Consider the following 18123-nt stretch of genomic DNA (forward strand, 5'->3'; position numbering starts at 1 on the left):
TCACTTTCACACAATTTTAGAGGCTTTAAGTAAGCCCCAGGGCAGAGCAGAACATTTGCAGCATCACAAACAAATACAGACATATGACTTCCTCTCTCTCCAAAGGCTGTTTTACAAAGGATGGGCTGGGAGTCTGGGGGAGGGAATCCTACAAAAACGTGAAATTCACAGGCCTCCTAGAGCACCTATGAGACTTCCTGTACCTCCGGGTCAAAGGGGGAAAGCCTGGCCTTTGCAGGCGTAGTTGCTGCGGCCATATCAAGGGCACCCTGTGCCCTCCCTCGGCTCCTGGGTTCTGGGATTGCTTCTAAAAGATTCAAGTGGATGGGTGAGAACTTCAAAGTGAGCCAACTCTTTCTTTCATCCCCCCTCCCTTATACAGTATCTTTTGTTTATTAGTGTAAGGCCACACAGCAAAACAGATGGCTGGTTTCCAAATACTTTAATGTGTTAAAGTGTCATTTGCATGCCACTGCCGAGATTTCAATATCTAAAAGCTGGGCCCAACCGGCTGGAATCCTGGAGATTCCAATCTTTAAGGTGCTGGTTTTAATGTAGGAGAGAGAGAGAGAGAGAGAGAGAGAGAGAGAGAGAACACGATAAATTATGGCTAAACATCCCAAGCCTTTTATAGGTCGTGGAATAAATCAGTTAATAAGCAACACATTTAGGAAACATTAATATACCTTTCAACAAGAAAAACATTTGTATCTTTGTAGTTGTCCCAATCGATTAAATCAAAGGCGCTTAACACATTCTATTTCAAGGTCTCTCTTTTTCTGTTTTGGTCTCTGAGGAGCATAGTTAGCATCTTGAAAAATGACAGCCATGGTAACTGAAATGACAAAAGAGGAAAAACAGAAAATAACATTTTATTGATAGATTTAAAAAGGACAAGGGTCTCAGTTAGGGACTTGGGATAAAGGCAATAACAAATTCCAGTTTTCAAATGTTTTTTCCTCTCTTCGCTCACATCACATTTAAGTACGCCCAAAATTCTGGGAGTCCCCAAACGAGGCTGTGTTGAGATCATGCCATGGCTCTGAAGTCTGTTCTCAGCTTCACCTTTGAAAGTTTACTTTTGGAGGCTATTCAGATGCTGTGGTGTTTTCCTCTGGGGCAATCAGATTCAAACCGATCAATATTTACTCAGTCTGAAAGGGTTGTTGAAAAGGCTGCTAACAACAAACTGCTTAGCTGCTCACCCCTGTTTAATCTCAGGTTCACCGAAAGTTCAAGAAGAGATGAATGCAGTGATGGGTCACTTTAGAATGAGTCCCAGCGGTTTATCTGAGCTCTCCGCTGAAGGCAACAATTATAGTTCCATCCCTCTTTGGGAAAGGGGCAACTTTCCTATTATTCTTTTGCTAAACAGTGTTTACTAGAAAGTTAAAGCACTTTCATCTCCCTTCCTGGCTCTTTTTTTTGGGGGGGGGGGAGGAGGGAGTGGAGCTTCCAGCTGCCCTTCTCCTGCCTCCTCCTGTTAGCTTTCTGCCAATCCACTAGGTTTCATTTGACTTAAAATAAATTACATTGAATATTTAAAAAACGTTAAATTAGCCTGACAGAAGGGATCCGATTTATTTCAGATGCCACAAGCTATGAAACGAAGCTCTTTGGGCCATTAGAGTTTATCTTCTTTGCGAAAGTACAGGGCAAGATTGAATTGAAATCCATTTGCGTTTGAGTGATATCGACAATCAGAGCCCCAATATCCATCTGAAATGGCTGTTTAGACAGGAGGGAGGTGAAGAGGGGGAATTGAACTGTGGCCGAGGCAAATACCTCAGGTGGAAAGTCAACTTTAAAATTTTACGCTCTCCTAGTACACGAATTACTGAGATGAAAAAGGAAGACCCAAGGAAGCCAGTGGGGAATGGCGGGAGAAGATGCTGGACACGGAAGCTAATTGCTACAGCTCTCCAGAGGTCAAAGTTCATGTAATCACTGCATAAATGCATACTAAATAGGGATTTATTAAGCTTTTCTGATGGCTGAGCACGTCTGGGAAAACAAAGCAAAACTGGTCATTGCTGTTCGTGTTTCTTCCTGAAGAATAATCATTTTTGCAGTAGAAGCTCTAGGAGTCTGAGTCTTTAATTTACTATTTTGAATGACAGACAAACCTTGTTTTAAAATTTTGAAATTGGCACATTACAACATCTTTCTTTCTATCGGAAGGGACTGTAAAAATATGTCTCTTAACTCTCAGAAATGCTGTGGCTTTTTCAATACACACAAGGACACAAGTTAACAAGTCCCTATCAGATAAGCTACTCACTAGATGGCTAAGTTTGGTGACCCACTGCTGTAGATAAGCCTACATTTTGCCTGCCTTTTCCCCCCTCCTGAGTTCTGAGAGAACATAATAGTTCTTCCATAGGACTGCTTACATCTAGATGCTCAGAACTGAAAAGGACCCATTACCCAACCTCTTATTTTATGAATCAGAAAGACAGGCACCCAGAGGTGGATGGCTCTGAGTTGGAGCCCAGAGTAAAACCCGGGTGGCTTAGAACCGGAGGCCAATGCACTTCTTAGTTCTGAATTCCTGGTTTGATTTTGCCCTCTCGCATTTATTCTCTGTGATTTGTTTCAGGCTGGATATGGTTTATGTTTTTCCTCTTCTGGTTTACTAGCCTAGACCTCTATTTTGAGGCCATCAGGATTACTGAATCCCAGTTGAATGTTTCTGCCATCTTGTTTGAACAATCAAATGTTGGGCTACTTGCTGTTAAAGACATATGTTCTTAAAATGTGAAGACAGAAATAGAGCAGGTAAGATTCAACACATACACTTGTTGTTGTTTTTAACTATAAATGGGGGCGAATAAATGAGAGAGAAGTTGCCTGCACCCAAGTTCAACCTCCATTAAATTGTCAAGAGGTATCAGCTGGAAAGGGCTTAGAAATGCAAGAAATAGTCCAGGAGATGTCTTAGCCCCGAATCTTCCCCCCCTTCTGTTTGTTTCTGGTTGGTTTGTGGCATAGCATAGCCTCCTGAATTGTTCTGGTCCATATTTGTTAATTTTCTCTACAACCCACTTATGTATCTAACACACACACACACACACACACACACACACACACCAGCCCAAACAAGGAAAATAAAGTTTCCTTGCAACACGACTTTCTACATTTCCTTTCCTCCGCGGGGTTCTACTGATCGCAGAAGACAGAAACAGCTGCCCAAAAGGGCATTTGTGGCTGTCAGTATTTGAAAAGCTGAACTGGAATCCCTGGAGTTTTAGATCCTTATTTTTAATAACACCAGTCATCAACTGTAGCTGACCTTCGATTGCAGAACTGCAAGCCAAATATCAATCAAGCAACTCTGCTCCGCAGACTTTAGCCAATGAACACTGTGGCCTTTTTTTGCCGGGTGGGGGGGGGGTGAGGTGGGTGGAGGGGGGAGACATCCCAACCCCCATTACATCCTGCAAACTATTCCCAAAAGACTGCGTTTATGGGCAATAAATGAAAAGACCAACGTCTCTTTTTCAACATTTCCAGCCACAACCAAAATATGTTTCCAATTTTTTAAACCGTCCATTAAATTTTATAGTATTGGAAATGTGTTCGTAAAATATCCAGTCCCAAAAACTAATCTCTAGAAATCAGGTTGTTTTGCATTTTCATTTTCGGCTGGAGTGGTTCCTTGGTTAGGTGGAAAGCAATAACAAAACCGCAACTGCTTGCAACAGAAAATAAAGGGAAAATTATTGAGTGACTTTGTTTCTTTTTAGACTGGGATGCTCTTAGCTGTGCTGGGCTGTTTACAATGATAACCTGCTTCCTTATGAAAGAGAGATCGCCCCAGAACCGTAAGAACCATGCAGACAGCGATGGTTTGAAAGGGCAGGGGCTTTCCTCCCTCCTGAAACCTGGCCACACGGTTCGGGGCACGGGGCACCCCGAGGAGCACGCGGGGAGCCGGGCTCGCGCTCAGCTCGCGGGGGCCGCGCGGCCGCGGGAAACTCGGCGTCGCGCGCGATTCAGCGCCGGCCTCTCGGCGGCCCGGCCGGTGCGCCCGCCCCGGGAGGACGCGGACCCTGCGGCCCCGCAGGATGGAGGGAGCCGCGACGCCAAGGTGAAGGCCACTCTCCTCCTCGGCTCCCCGCTTTCTCTCTGAATTCTGCAGCGAACGCCGCTCCCTTTCGCGTCCCTCCCGGACCCACGCGCAGCGGGGCGGGCGCAGCGTCAGGGCCTCCCCGGGGTGCGGGGTGCGGGCCCAGCGAGCCGGGTGTGATGGCAGTGAATGGAGCCTGAATCGGGGCTCCTCCCCAGGGGCCACGAGGCCTCAGGGTTCCCCAGTGTTTCCGGGGAAGGAGAAGCCGGGCTGGAAGGGCCTCCGGCTTCCATCCGCGAGCCCAGCGCTGCGGACGAACGCCTCTCGCCCCAAGAGAAAACATTCACGTCGGAAGCCTGGCCCCTAGTTCAAGTTCTTCAGACTTGAAAGCGGGAGGGAGATGTTCCTCTCTGCCGGCTCCATCCTCCCAGATATTTTCAAAACCGGTGTAACTGAGTGCCATTCATTCCCCTTCTAGCTCCACGGAGATGCTTGGGAGCGTGGCGGTGGGCTGCAGTGTGAGGAGCAGAAGTTTCTAAACGCTGGGTGCCTCTGGGAGACCAGGGCTCCTCCGGTCTGGGCAGCATCCTTCTCACTGTCCTCTCCCTGTTCCCTCGCAGAGGCCAACCCTGCCTTGCCCCAAGTCTCACTTCTTCAGAAGGTTCTCTGTACTACTTCCCACTCTTTCAGCCGAGACCCTCCTGGGAACGCACCTTTCACACCGGGACCAGGAACCAGACTGTCCGCGGACCTATAGTCTTGACTCCCCCAAAGGATCTTAAGCTTCTTGAACGCAGGGCCCGGGACTCCTGGTAACAGAAAAAGACAATCCCTGTAGGACACTTATCCTTTCCATACGGAACCTTTCTATACCTTCCCCTACTTTCAGGTTCTTAAAGTACAAACTAAGGTAGTTGTTCTTGTTGACTTTTAAGTTTTATCCTCTAAAATGTATGTGATTTTTCAGGATGCTGAAAATCTGGTGTTTACTCAGGACTACTCTGAGCCAAGTAATTTCCAGTGCTACGTCAGATACTTTACATACATTCAGTCATTTCATCTTTACTCCAAGAAGAAGGCATTTTTATTATTTTTGATTTTACAGATAAGGAAATGGAGAGGTGACAAGATGTTAAGTAACTTGTCCACTGAACCCAGAGCCCAAACTCTTATCCACTTTGCTGTAGGGCTTCTCCACAGGGCCAACCACACAGGAGTGACCAAGCTATCATTGTTGATAGAGGTCCTACAGTGGGTAATTGCTTGCTGGCAAAGAATTAGAGAGCTGGAGAAACTGACTGTTTAATACTACCAGACTTACATGTAAACTGTGACTATGCATTCTTGGGGAAATAAGCAATTGACAAATATTTGAGTGAAAACAAAGCTAAAGAGAGGTCAAATTTAACAATAAAGTCAATGAGGGGATTACTTTAACAATAAAAGGCTTTTTCCATATCTGACACTAATTGATTAAGCGAATTCTTTGCAGAAAGAAGGAAGAAACCATTTATTTTCATTCACAAGTTATGTCTGTAGCACACCCAATATGTGGATAAAAATGGAAATATTCATTTTTTTTAATTTGCCACATTTTATTTTATTTTATTCTCACCCAAGGATATTTTTCATTAACTTTTAGAGAGTGGAAGAGAGGGAAAGACAGAGAGAAACACTGATGTGAGAGAAACACATCAATTAGTTGCCTCCTGCAGGAGCCCTGACCAGGGCCCCAGGGCCAGAGAGGAGCCTGCAACCAAGGTACATGCCCTTGACTGGAATTGAACCTGGGACCCTTAGGTCTGCAGGCCTACACTCTATCCACCGAACTAAACTGGCTAGAGTGGAAATATTCAGTTTTTAATACAGATATTTTGTCTTTATGTAAGCTAATATCCATATGGCTGGAAACATCTGAGTGCATGATATTCAGCCCCACAATTTTCATTAGTTATTTTATGTACTGCAAACCTAGTCACAATCTACATTTAATGAGGAAAAAACCCCACAACAATTCATGTTCACCCAAAAGAGCTGGTCTTCAGAGTTCACTTCTTAGCACTTATTGACTAAAAATAAGCAGAGGAAGTAGGTTCACCAAGACTTTGAAGAAATATAACATGAGGCCTAAAAAGGGCCAGTCTTTAGAAGCCAGTTATTCTCAGAACTCAATGGACACAAAATCAGATTAAGGGTGATATGTAGAAGAGCATAACTTTGCTTCCTTCTACTTTTCTAACTTTTATAAGTGAACAAGGACTTTGCATAATTATAAGCATTACAATATTTCTAATATTCTTTAGTTACAGAATGACAGAAAGTAAGACAAAAAGGGACATTAGAAGTCATCTAATATGGTTTTTCTATTTTACAGGTGAAGAAACTGAGTCCCAGCATGGTGCCAGTGGCAATAGTGGTAAGAAAATATTTTCTTACATCTTTAATATAAATGTAAATGGGTATTAAAATTGCACCCAGCCCGGCTGGTGTGGCTCAGTGGTTGGGCATCAACCCATGCACCAAGAAGTCACTGGTTGAATTCCTGGTCAGGGCACATACCTGGGTTGCTGGCTCGATCCTCAGTGGTGGATGTGCAGGAGGCAGTGGATCAATGTTTCTCTCTAATCCATGTTTCTATTTCTCTCTCTCTCTCCCCCTTCCTCTCTCTCTAAAAATCAATAAGAAAAACATTTTAAAAAAGAATTGCAGGCAAAAATTAATCTCAGGCTAGATATATTAAGAACATTAATAATTAATTATTGTAATTACAGTAGTTAATTACAATAACAATTAAATACTGAAGATCTAAAAGTTATTAAGAACAAGTAGGTTTGAATAATGAGATACATGGCCAGAGGGTTTCTTCCTTCCTGCTTGCCTCCATGAATTTTACAGACAGGGTAACTGACTGCTCAGACCCCTTCTATCCCATGGGTAAAGAGAAACTGGCCAATCCATTTTATTTCTCCCATTTCAGAAATTCTGTATATGGTTTGACAGATGAGATAGAGACAAAACCAAGAAGAAAGCCAAGCTTCTTAATTGCCCTGCCCCAGCCACTCCGATGGCAGGTTAGCTCCCTTGTTGCTGCTTGATTCAGAAACCATGGAAGTTGAGGGGGTATTCTGGCTTCATTGGTGTGTTCTCTATGGACCACAGGATTTAACTTGCAATTCATTATCTTAAATAAAAAAATATTCCTTCTATGAGAGAGATCCAGACTTTATGTTAATTTCAGGTGTACAACATAGTGACTATACACTTATATACCTTATGAAGTGGTCACCCTGATACCCTAGTACTCATCGGACACATACATAGTTATTACAATATTGCTGACTGTATTCCCTATGCTGTACTTTACATCCACATGACTATTTTGATAAGTGACAATTTCTACTTCTTAATTCCTTTCATATGCCATATGATTTCACTTAGATGTGAAATCTAAAAAACAAAAGAAATGAACAAACAAAACAGAAACAAACTCATCGATACACTTACGTTATATCATAAAGAATATCTGTGTTTCTGTGGCATAATTTTTATTCAATGTTTTGTTAAAACAGTAGATGTACCATGAATTATTGCCTCAGATAGTTTTCTTCTTTATTTCTCTTTTGTTCTTTTTTTTTTTTCTGTAGGATTGGCCAACATCTGAACTTTTATGTTCAGGGAATTTCTCACTGTGAGTCAGAAAAGGCCATATCTTTGCTCTCAATAGCCTCATCTATTTCCAGCACAGCCATGGTGAAGGTGCTAGAGATGGCGTCGAGCAGCAACCAGTTCTAGTGGTTTGGCAGGGCAGGTGGCAGAGTCAGGGCTTGGGGCAGGGACAGTTGTCTACTCACCCGACTGGCTCTATGATTGACATTTAGCTCTGGCTGCCAAGCTTTCCATTTTTCAAGCTGGATTTCCAGTTTTCCCAGCAATTTTCAGAGTTATTCAAGTGTTCCTTTTTCAATCAAATCAACAGTAGTCAGTCTCTTTTGTTTACAATTAAGAATCCTGATACGTGTGTCGTGTGTTACACCAAATGATGGTGCTTTGACATTTTTAGGGCCTGTGGGCTGTGCCCTGGAATTGTGCGATGAAAGTTGGGCTATGTGATTTAGCAAGTATCTGTATAAGATGGGCCAGATGACAGGTTCTTCAAATTCCATTTTCTCTCCTTCCCCAGCCCTGGGCTCTTTTCATGCACACCCTTTTGCCTTGTTAAATCTAAACAAATACATAAAAGAGTTGAAGATGGCTCTTTTCTTTGCCCACGTAGAAAACACAAATTTATCTAACTGAGTTCTAGAAGGAAACTTATTTTTTATTTTATTTTACAGCTTTCCTATCTTATAATCATGAGTAGTTATTCTCCTGAAGCTGAGCCTATATGTACAAAAGTAGCTGAGGCTTGTTGATAGTTTATGTTGTGCTAGGCACTGGGCTAAGCATGTTGCATGGAATGGCTTTTTTGAATCCTCTCCACAACACTATGAAGTGTAGGGGCGATTATAATCTCCCTTTTAAAGAAGAGGAAACTGAAGGGAGAGGTCACCCAACTAGACAATGCTAAAGATTACTTTTAAACCCAGCAGTCTGGCTCCTGAGCACTCATTCTTTCTTGTTTGTTTGTTTTATTTGAGGGTTATTTGATGTGAAATTTCAGTTAAGGTGGAATATCTTTTTTTAAGATTAGTTGTTTGTTTTTATCTTTTTTAATGGAATTTATTGGGGTGACATTGGTTAATAAAACTATATAGGTTTCAGGTACCCAATTCTACAATACATCATCTGTATATGGTATTATGTGTTTACCGCCCCAAGTCAAATCTCCTTCCATTACCATTTATCCCCCCCTTTTACCCTCTTCTACTTCTTCCCACTCCATCTTCCCTTTGGCAATCACCATACTATTGTCTGTGTCCATGAATCTTTCTTTTTTTTTTTCTTTGCTTAATTCCTTCACCCTTCTTACCCAGCCCCCAGCCCCTTTCTCTCTGAACAGCTGAGTACTCATTCTTAATGTTGTATGTGTTCTTTCCTCTAACTTGTTTGACTGACCCAATTTTTCCTTTTCTTCTCTCTCTCTCACTCATTTTTTTTTCTTTTTTATTTCAGAATGATAGGAAGGCATCCAGTCCAGATCCTGACTGAGCATCTAATTTGTGTGAGGTGGGTGATGCTTCGGTACCTATCAGCTGCAGGTGACCTTCAAAAGAACCTAGAGATTTGTTCTTCTGGCTCTAGGAATTCCTTTTGGCTTCACCTCTTCCTGACCTCCACTAACCTCATCCCTTCCCCCTCTTGGAACTTCTCTCGTCTCCTTACTCTGGTTTCTTTCTTGCTGCCTTATATTTAAATCCTGTCTCATGACTTTGCTCCTTAATTAATGAAAACTTATTCAGGGATGATGTAAAATTTTGAAGAGAGGAGATACCATCCCTTTTGAAGGAGTGTACAAATAATTACGAAACATAATGATTACTAATTTATGCCATATCACATTATTTATTAATATTTTTATTAGAACTTAGTTAGACATTTAGAATTTTATTATCAAAGTCCTATAGAGTAATTGGAGGTGATATTTCTTTCTCTCCAACTTACCTTGAGAGTAAGCCTTTACTTATGATTGGGACAGTGATCAACATGTGACTTGGGTTTTATGATGACTTTTGCTGCAGAAGACAAAGTGTCTGGAAATGTTAACATAAAATTCATGCCCCCAGCTTTCCTGTGAAGATCAAGGGAATGAAAAGAGAAGAGGGTAAGAATTATAGAAACTTGGGGGCTTTTCAAGTGTTTGTGACCAGAAATGATGAAAAAGGAGGACACAATAGATGGAAATGACCCTGGGGAGATTGTGTGCTTAGGAAAAAGGGGATCTGAAAGTCTAAGGGTGCTATAACTCAGAGTTCTTATGGTCTCAAAATTATCAATTTTTCCAGATTCAGTGCTGGTATAAGTGCAAAACTAGAGGAAGTTTCTGGTTCAAAAAAGAAAATAGAGTTGCCCTAACCGGTTTGGCTCAGTGGATAAAGCGTTGGCCTGTGGACTGAAGGGTCCCAGGTTCAATTCCGGTCAAGGGCATGTACCTTGGTTGTGGGCACATCCCCAGTGGGAGGTGTGCAAGAGGCAGCTGATAGATGTTTCTCTCTCATTGATGTTTCGAACTCTCTATCCCTCTCCCTTCCTCTCTGTAAAAAATCAATAAGAAATACTAAAAAAAAAGAAAATAGAGTTAGCAGCAACTATAAAGCAAAGATAATTTACCTATATTTAATTTACTGTGTCTATGTTATTATTATATACATGTATGTGTATAACACACACACACACACACACACACACACACACACACATACACACATTTAGGAAGAGCCTTTCCTCATAATGCCACACAGCTCACATTGTTCACTTTCAGTTCCATCCAAAAGCCAAGCTCTTTTTTATCCCATTGACCTTGCAACCTGGGATGAGTCCCCATACCCCATTTTCCCCTATGACCTTGAGCTTAGCTACATGATGCTTCCTCAGAGAGGCCTTAACTTCGAACCCTCTTTGTTTCCTTTACATACTTACCACAGTTTGCAAATGTAGTTTTACATTTTTGTAAAACTATGTCCAGAGACTTTTCTGTCTCTTCACATTTTATATTTCCCCCAGAAATATAAAGTTCCTGTCACATAGTAAATGCTCAATAGACATTGAATGAACATTTACATTAACTAGGGTCTGGCTAAGTTGCTGTAACAAAGAAACTTAAAATTTAGTGACTCAAATATGGCTGAAGTTTCATTCTCTTGCATGTAAAATTTCAGAGGAATGTAAGAACCCAGACTGGTGGGCTGCCTTCACCATGAGGTCATTCACAATCTGGGTTTCTCCCATTTTTGCTTTTCCAACATTCCTTAGGTCTTATCTGCATGGTTAAAGCTGTGTTACTTCCATATTTCCACTCAAGTTTTTAGGAAGAGGGATAGACTGAAATCAAAGGACAAGCAATTTCCTATGAAGTAAATGACTTGTAAGTGGCATATATCACTTCCACTCACATTTTATTGTGGTAAACATAGTCATATGGCCACACCCAGCTGCAGAGGATACTAGGATATGCTGTCTCTCATGGCTGGCCATGAGCCATTTAAAATGGAAGGAGAAAATGGGTATTGGGAAATAACTAACCACCTGCTTCACTGCTGGATAAATGCTTGTTAAAAGAATGAATGTCCAGCCATGGCCGGTTTGGCTCAGTGGATAGCGTGTTGGCCTGTGGACTGAAGGATCCCAGGTTCGATTGTGGTCAAGGGCACACACCTCAGTTGTAGGATCCTCCCTGGCCCAGGCCCTGGTCAGGGCACGTGCAAGAGGCAACCAATCGATGTGTTTCTCTCACATCGATATTTCTCTCTGTCTTTCCCTCTCTCTTCCACTCTCCCTAAAAATCAATGGAAAAATATCCTTTGGTGAGGGTAAAAAAAAAAAAAAGAAAAAGAATGAATATTCATTCTTACATTCTCAGAGATTAGAATAATAGGGGCTTGAGGGCTGTGTTTTAGAACCCCAGTAAATATGGGTGTGATACAAAACTACTAGTCACTAACTAAGATAAGATCAAATATGTTTCATGACACAACCACAACCTATTCACCTGCAAATTTTGGGACAAGGGGAGAGTTAAAAAATCTAATAAAGTTGCTTAGGCCAAAAAATTGAACAAAGGAGGTGCAGGGCAGCTCTGGGTATTGTGTATACACACCTGGCTTTGTTAGAATTCAGGGACAAAGTTTCTGCCTTCAGCAAGCTTCCAGAAGTAAGCCTTCAACTGCTACAGTGAGGCACAGACATTACTTGACTACCAACCTTTTCTATTTGGTATTCTAAATTTTACACTAACGAGTCTTCGAAATTTTAAGACCCCAATAGAGCAAAACCTAGTGATAAGTATTTCAATCGATATAGATAAAACGTACGTTCCACTGATGCATCCTGATACAAGTGCAGTCTGCGTATGGAGTTGTATGACAGCGCTTGCACCTGTCCTCCCCTACAAGTGGCTAAGGACATCTTGGCAAGGCTTATCATCAACTGACCTCCCCATATGACTGCAGATGAAGAGAAGGGGCCCAGCTGCTGCCACAGCTTAAGTTGTGTTTATGTTTGTGGCTACAGGAGACACTGGCCATGGCGTTAGCCTCTGCTGCCTTAAGTTCCCTCTGCACAAGAAAGGTAATCATCCATCTCCCATTTGGCCAAAAGACTAGGGAACCCATTTTGGCCCCTTCTCTCCTACAGGCTGAGCCATGGGTCTGTGCTCTCTGAAACATGACCCAGGAAGAGGGAGAGCGAGTCCTGGCTCCTCTGTCCTCCTTTAGCATTTCCTGTTTGTCAGAGCATCTCTCATTTTGGGACTAAATTCTATTAATTTTTGAATTCTATTTGTGACTCTTCTTTGTAAATATTTCAAGAAGGAGACCATATTATTAATCATTTATTCTTTCTGTTTGTAATACCTAGCACATGTAGGCACTTGATAAATGTTGAATGCATGAATGAGTGAATGAGTGAGTGAATGAGGGAACAGTTCTTTGGTTTTTTTTTTTTTTCTGTAGCCTGTCAGCTATTCTCCTGTGGCTCATGACTCCCCAGGGTTAGGAACACAAAGTGTGATTTCAAGTTCTTCCTTGTTTCCAAAATATTTTCTTACTTGCTTACTAGATTGAAGCTCAAAACTCTTCAATGGAGAATTGATCTTTCATTATACAATGAGGTGTAAAATGGTTTAAATATAAATGTTGCTTGAATTAACATACTGACTAAAGCTCATTGAAGCTAAAGTGTAACCAATCAGTCAATCAAAAAGTGTAAATAAGTGATACTAGAGTCTTTTCTGTTTTGACAGGGGGTGGAGGTCAGAGAAGAGTTGGTGCTTGAGGTTTAGTGGGGGTGAGAGAGGATCGGAGGTCAAAGGGTCATCTAGGTAGAAACAGAACATAGAAAGGGGAACTAGGGGCCACTGACTTAGCACTCCCTTAAAGTCTCAATTTTAGAGAGAAGTATGGTACAACTGCTCATGTTTGAAATTTTGTGAGAAAAATGTTTTGAACTATGTTGCACACCAACACTGCTTTATAGGATTTGTTAAGATCTGAGTGTTTTTACATGTGTGCACTTTATTTATTTATTTATTTATTTATTTATTTATTGTTAATCTTCACCCAAGGATATTCTTCCATTGATTTTTAGGGAGAGAGGGAAAGACAGAGAGAAACATTGATGTGGGAGAAACACACCGATTGGTTGTCTCCAGCACGAGCCCTGACCAGGGCCTGGGCCAGGGAGGAGCCTGCAACCAAGATACATGGCCTTGACCAGAATCGAACCCCAGACCCTTCAGTATGCAGGCCGATGTTCTATCCACTGAGTCAAATTGGCTAGGGCCACTCTATTTATTTTTTATTTTTAAAAAATATTTTTATTGATTTATTGAGAAAGGAAGGGAGAGGGAGGGAGAGATAGAAACATCAATGATCGGCTGCACACCCACACTGCATGCCCAGGATCAAGCCCGCAATCTGGCATGTGCCTCAATTGGGAATTGAACCGTGACCTCCTGGTTCATAGATGACACTCAACTGCTGAGCTATGTCAGCCAGGCAATGTATGCACTTTAAAAAGTTGACTTCCCGCCCTAACCAGTTTGGCTCAGTGGATAGAGCGTCGGTCTGCGGACTAAAGGGTCCCAGGTTCGATTCCGGCCAAGGGCATGTACCTTGGTTGTGGGCACATCCCCAGTGGGAGGTGTGCAGGAGGCAGCTGATTGATGTTTCTAACTCTCTATCCCTCTCCCTTCCTCTCTGTGAAAAATCAATTATATATATATATATATATATATATATATATATATATGTATTTTTTTTTTTAAAGTTGACTTCCCTGCAGAGGGACTACATTTTTCAGGGAAGTTAATTAGATATAATCTAGATCTCCCACTTTCTGACTTCTACCATTATATTAGTCTTATCTGTTTTGTATTTCATATCAAAGGAATCATACAATAGCTACTGTATGGCTTTTCCCCCTTAATGTATATCTGTAAGATTCATTCCTGTTATGCCTAGTAATAATGATTTATTATTTTTAAAGTCACTGTACAGTATTTAATTGTATGAACATACCACATTTCATTTGTCCATCCTACTGTGATGGCATTTGGATTGCTTCTAATATTTGGCTATTTTGAGTAAAGCTGCTATGAACATTCTTGTTGATGTTTTTTGACAATGTTCTTTCAAGAATATGCATTTATATCTTTTGATTCCTAATAGTAGAACTTCTGGATCATAGGCTAGGCATATGTTTAACTTTATTTATTTTATTTTATTTTTTATTTTTTTTACTGTTGCAAAATGCTTTAGTGTTTTATTTGATTCAATGCATGGGAGAGGGCTTCAGGGTGGTTAAAACAATGGCTAGTTGTTTCAGGGAGCGGCTCAGGGAAAAGCCAGACACCAGGGGATGCCGAGGGGCCTCTCAAAGGCCTCTGGGCTCCAAAGGCTCCTAGTTGTGCTTGGGGTGAGCCTTTCCAAGAGATACTCGGCCAGCCCAGCCTGGGGGCCGGCAGCCTGCAGAGGGGAGTCAGGTGTTGCCCATCTTCTTGATGAGTTTCACCTGCTCATCCAGGAAGTGGTTCTCCAGGAAGTCACAGAGATGAGGGTCTGCGCAGGTAGAACCCAGGGCCTGCAGCTCCACAAGGGCCTGGTTCAGGTTCCTCTCCCAGGCCAGGGCGGCCTCCATGGTGTCCTGAGTTTTGCCCACTCGTCCTGGGGAGGCTCCAGAACATCTTGGAAGAGAATGCAGCCACCGCGCTTGTTTTGCAACTTTAAGGGACTCCCAGTGCCCTCGCGCTTTTTCTCCGCCAACTCTTGGAAGAGGTGGTCCACGCCCTCGAGAGCCACATAGTTGCAGTTGAAATAGAAGCCCAGAGAGAGGTAGGTGTGGGAGGCCTGCAGATGCTGGTTGGCCAAGTGGTTGACTCTACCTTGGAATAATCCTGACGAATTTGGGAGCTCAAGGTTGTACAGTAATAAGGAGTTAAGGTAGAAAAAACCACCACAACAAAAAACGATGTGTTGGCTGGTTCTGGAGGTGGTTCTGAAGGTGGTGACTGGATAAGATGCAGGAGAGTGGCTGGAGGCTGGAAGAAGGGGCATCCCTGGGTCTGTTCCATCTAAACACTGTTGAAACAAGAGACAGATCTGGACTGCCAAGGACACTGCCTGTTTAGCTTTAATAGATGCTGCCAAACATTTTTCTAAATTGGTTGTACCAATTTATACCCTCACCATCAATGAGAGTTTCAATTTTTCCATATCCTTGCCAACACTTGTTATTGTCTGTTTTTTTTATAGTAATCATCCTAATGAGTGTGAGGTGTTCTCTTGTTGTAGTTTTGATTTGAGTTTCTCTGATGATTAGTGATATTGAGCATCTTTTCATGTGTTTATTGGTTATTTGTATGACATCTTTGGAGAAATGTCTATTCAAGTTTTCAACCATTTTTTAATTGGGCTATTTGTTTTACTGTTGTTGAGTCTTAGGATTTCTCTATATATTCTGAATATTAGTAATCTCTATTTTTTTAAAAATTGATTTTTAAAGAAGGGAGAAGGAGAGAGAGGGAACATCGATTGTGTGCCTCCTGTATGCCTCCTACTGGGGATCAAGTCTACAACCCGGGCATGTGCCCTGACCAGGAATCGAACCAGCAACCTTTTAGTGCATGTCACTACTCCCAACCAACTGAGCCACACTGGCCAGGGCAGTAACCTCTACTTTTAAATAGAGTGAAATTACATGTGCAATTCAACACCCATAGTGCAATTTAGAAGTGTAGAGAATCTGGAGTGATCAGTAACAAGACAACCAACAGGGGCAAGCAGTAGTGGAATCACCTTTTGTTGTAAAAAATACATGAGTTTTTGTTGTTGTTGTTGTTTTTTAATCCTCACCTGAGGAGTGAGGATATTTCTTCCATTGATTTTCAGAGAGAGTAGAATGGAAGGGTATGGGGAGTGGAGGAAGGAAGAGAGAGAGAGAGAGAGAGAGAGAGAGAGAGAGAGAGAGAGAAACATTGATTGGTTGCCTCCTGCTTGAACCCTGACCAGGGCCAGGGATTGAATTGCAACCAAGGTATGTGCCTTTGACTGGGAATTGAACCCACCACCCTTCAGTTCAGGGGCTGAGGCTCTAACCACTGAGCAAGCCAGCCAGGGCAAGACATGAGTTTTAAAAATTTATCATTCCTGTATCACTAAGAAATAGTGGTGGTGGAGGGGAACCCTCCCTAATTCAATATTTATTTAATTCCATTTTCCCTGGAAGAAAATCTCTAGGCCATGAATTGGTGAAGATCCTTCTCTTTCAGTCTCATCATTTGAGACAGCCTTTGGAAGCCTGTAGGAAACTAATTCAAAAATGGCAAGGTGGCTGCAATTCAAAAATGGCAAGGTGGCTGCAATCTACAAATGGAGTATGGGTCCATTTGCATGTCTGGAGCAAAAATGTGCTTTATATAGTGAGGCCAATGGGTCCATTTGGGATTCAGCTATTATTCTTGATGTTGACAGAAGCAGGCAGGTTTGTGCTGGTAGGCTATGGGTGGGCCTTGCAATGTGGTTGTTCATCTAGTAACATGCCTATGAAACTACATCCAAAACTGCCAGATTTTTTTATACTCTAACCCTAATGTAGAATGTGTAATGGAGTTTTTATGTGTACCCAAGAATCACTATGCCTTTATAGAGTATTTCTGGCCACTGTACAAAATACATGAATCAGGTTAAGGAATAGTCAGTCAGACTTGAATTAAATATATATTCCCATAATGGTGATTATCTTTCTTTCTTGGCTTGACATTATTATAGCAAGCTAAAATAATAGGAGATAAGTAGCTATTATAAATGAACCACTAAAAGCAACATCAAGCCAAAGTTATCATTGATCTCTCTCTGCCGCTTACTTTATAAAAACGAATATAGTGAATTGCTGTGGAGTTACCTACTTTAATAATAAATCTGTTGTATCAGGGCAGTGACCTGATGTTTTCTTTTACATATAATTTATAATCTATTGATTTAATCCTCTATCTTACCGTATTGGTATAGCATAAAACCATTTCTTAATTGAAAGACAAAGGAATCTTGGGATGAAGTCACATGGTATAATATTTTTATTGATGATTTCTACTTGATCAATAGACAAATAAATGTGAGCCTATTTTCAACGACAGTTTCAAGTTTAAAAGGCCGAAAAAGGAGATGCTTTGACTCATCATTTATTTGGGTAATCGAATTATAGATGTATTTAGAAATTTGGACTTTTTTCCATGGACAGAGGAGGGAGGCTTATGGAGATATTTTAAGAAGACACTAGCTTCTTTTATTAGTGAGTCATAAGCACGAATGTGGAAAATGAACTCAAGTAGCAGACAGTTTAATGTGGCTACATAAAACATTGATGTTGTGCTGCTAAAGCTTTTTTTTCAACATGCATATATTCTAGCCAGTATCTGGCACCTTTCTATTCGGCAGCACATGCCAAGATACCAGGTGCTGCACCACCCCCCTCTCACTTGAATAGAGCTGCTGACTTCTCCTTACTGTGTTTAAAATTTCTGGCATACCCTGTCATACCTCCTATCTAACAAAAAAAAACCCTTCAGTTTAGTGTCTAGATCCTGAGCTTTTTTCCCCCCACATGTCTCAGGCTAAAGTGTAATGAGTACCATCGAATATTGCTGAGAAAAAGCTGAGAAATAGCAAATCTAATAGAGATTAAGTGCAGGATTAATCTGGCAAAAGCTATTCTCTATTTTTGTCCACTTGTCTACTTATTTATTTGTTTATTTTTCTTTAGATGTCACAGATCTTACCCAGGTAAGCTAAGAAATAACTGACCATGCATCACTGTCATGTGACAGGCATAACTCAGTTTGGAAGGAAGCAATTTGAGGATGGCTATCCTATTACCATGCTTTATTTTTTTCTTCACCTAACGCA

Source organism: Myotis lucifugus, unplaced genomic scaffold (assembly GCF_000147115.1).
Source record: "Myotis lucifugus unplaced genomic scaffold, Myoluc2.0 scaffold_52, whole genome shotgun sequence".
Taxonomy (NCBI): domain Eukaryota; kingdom Metazoa; phylum Chordata; class Mammalia; order Chiroptera; family Vespertilionidae; genus Myotis; species Myotis lucifugus.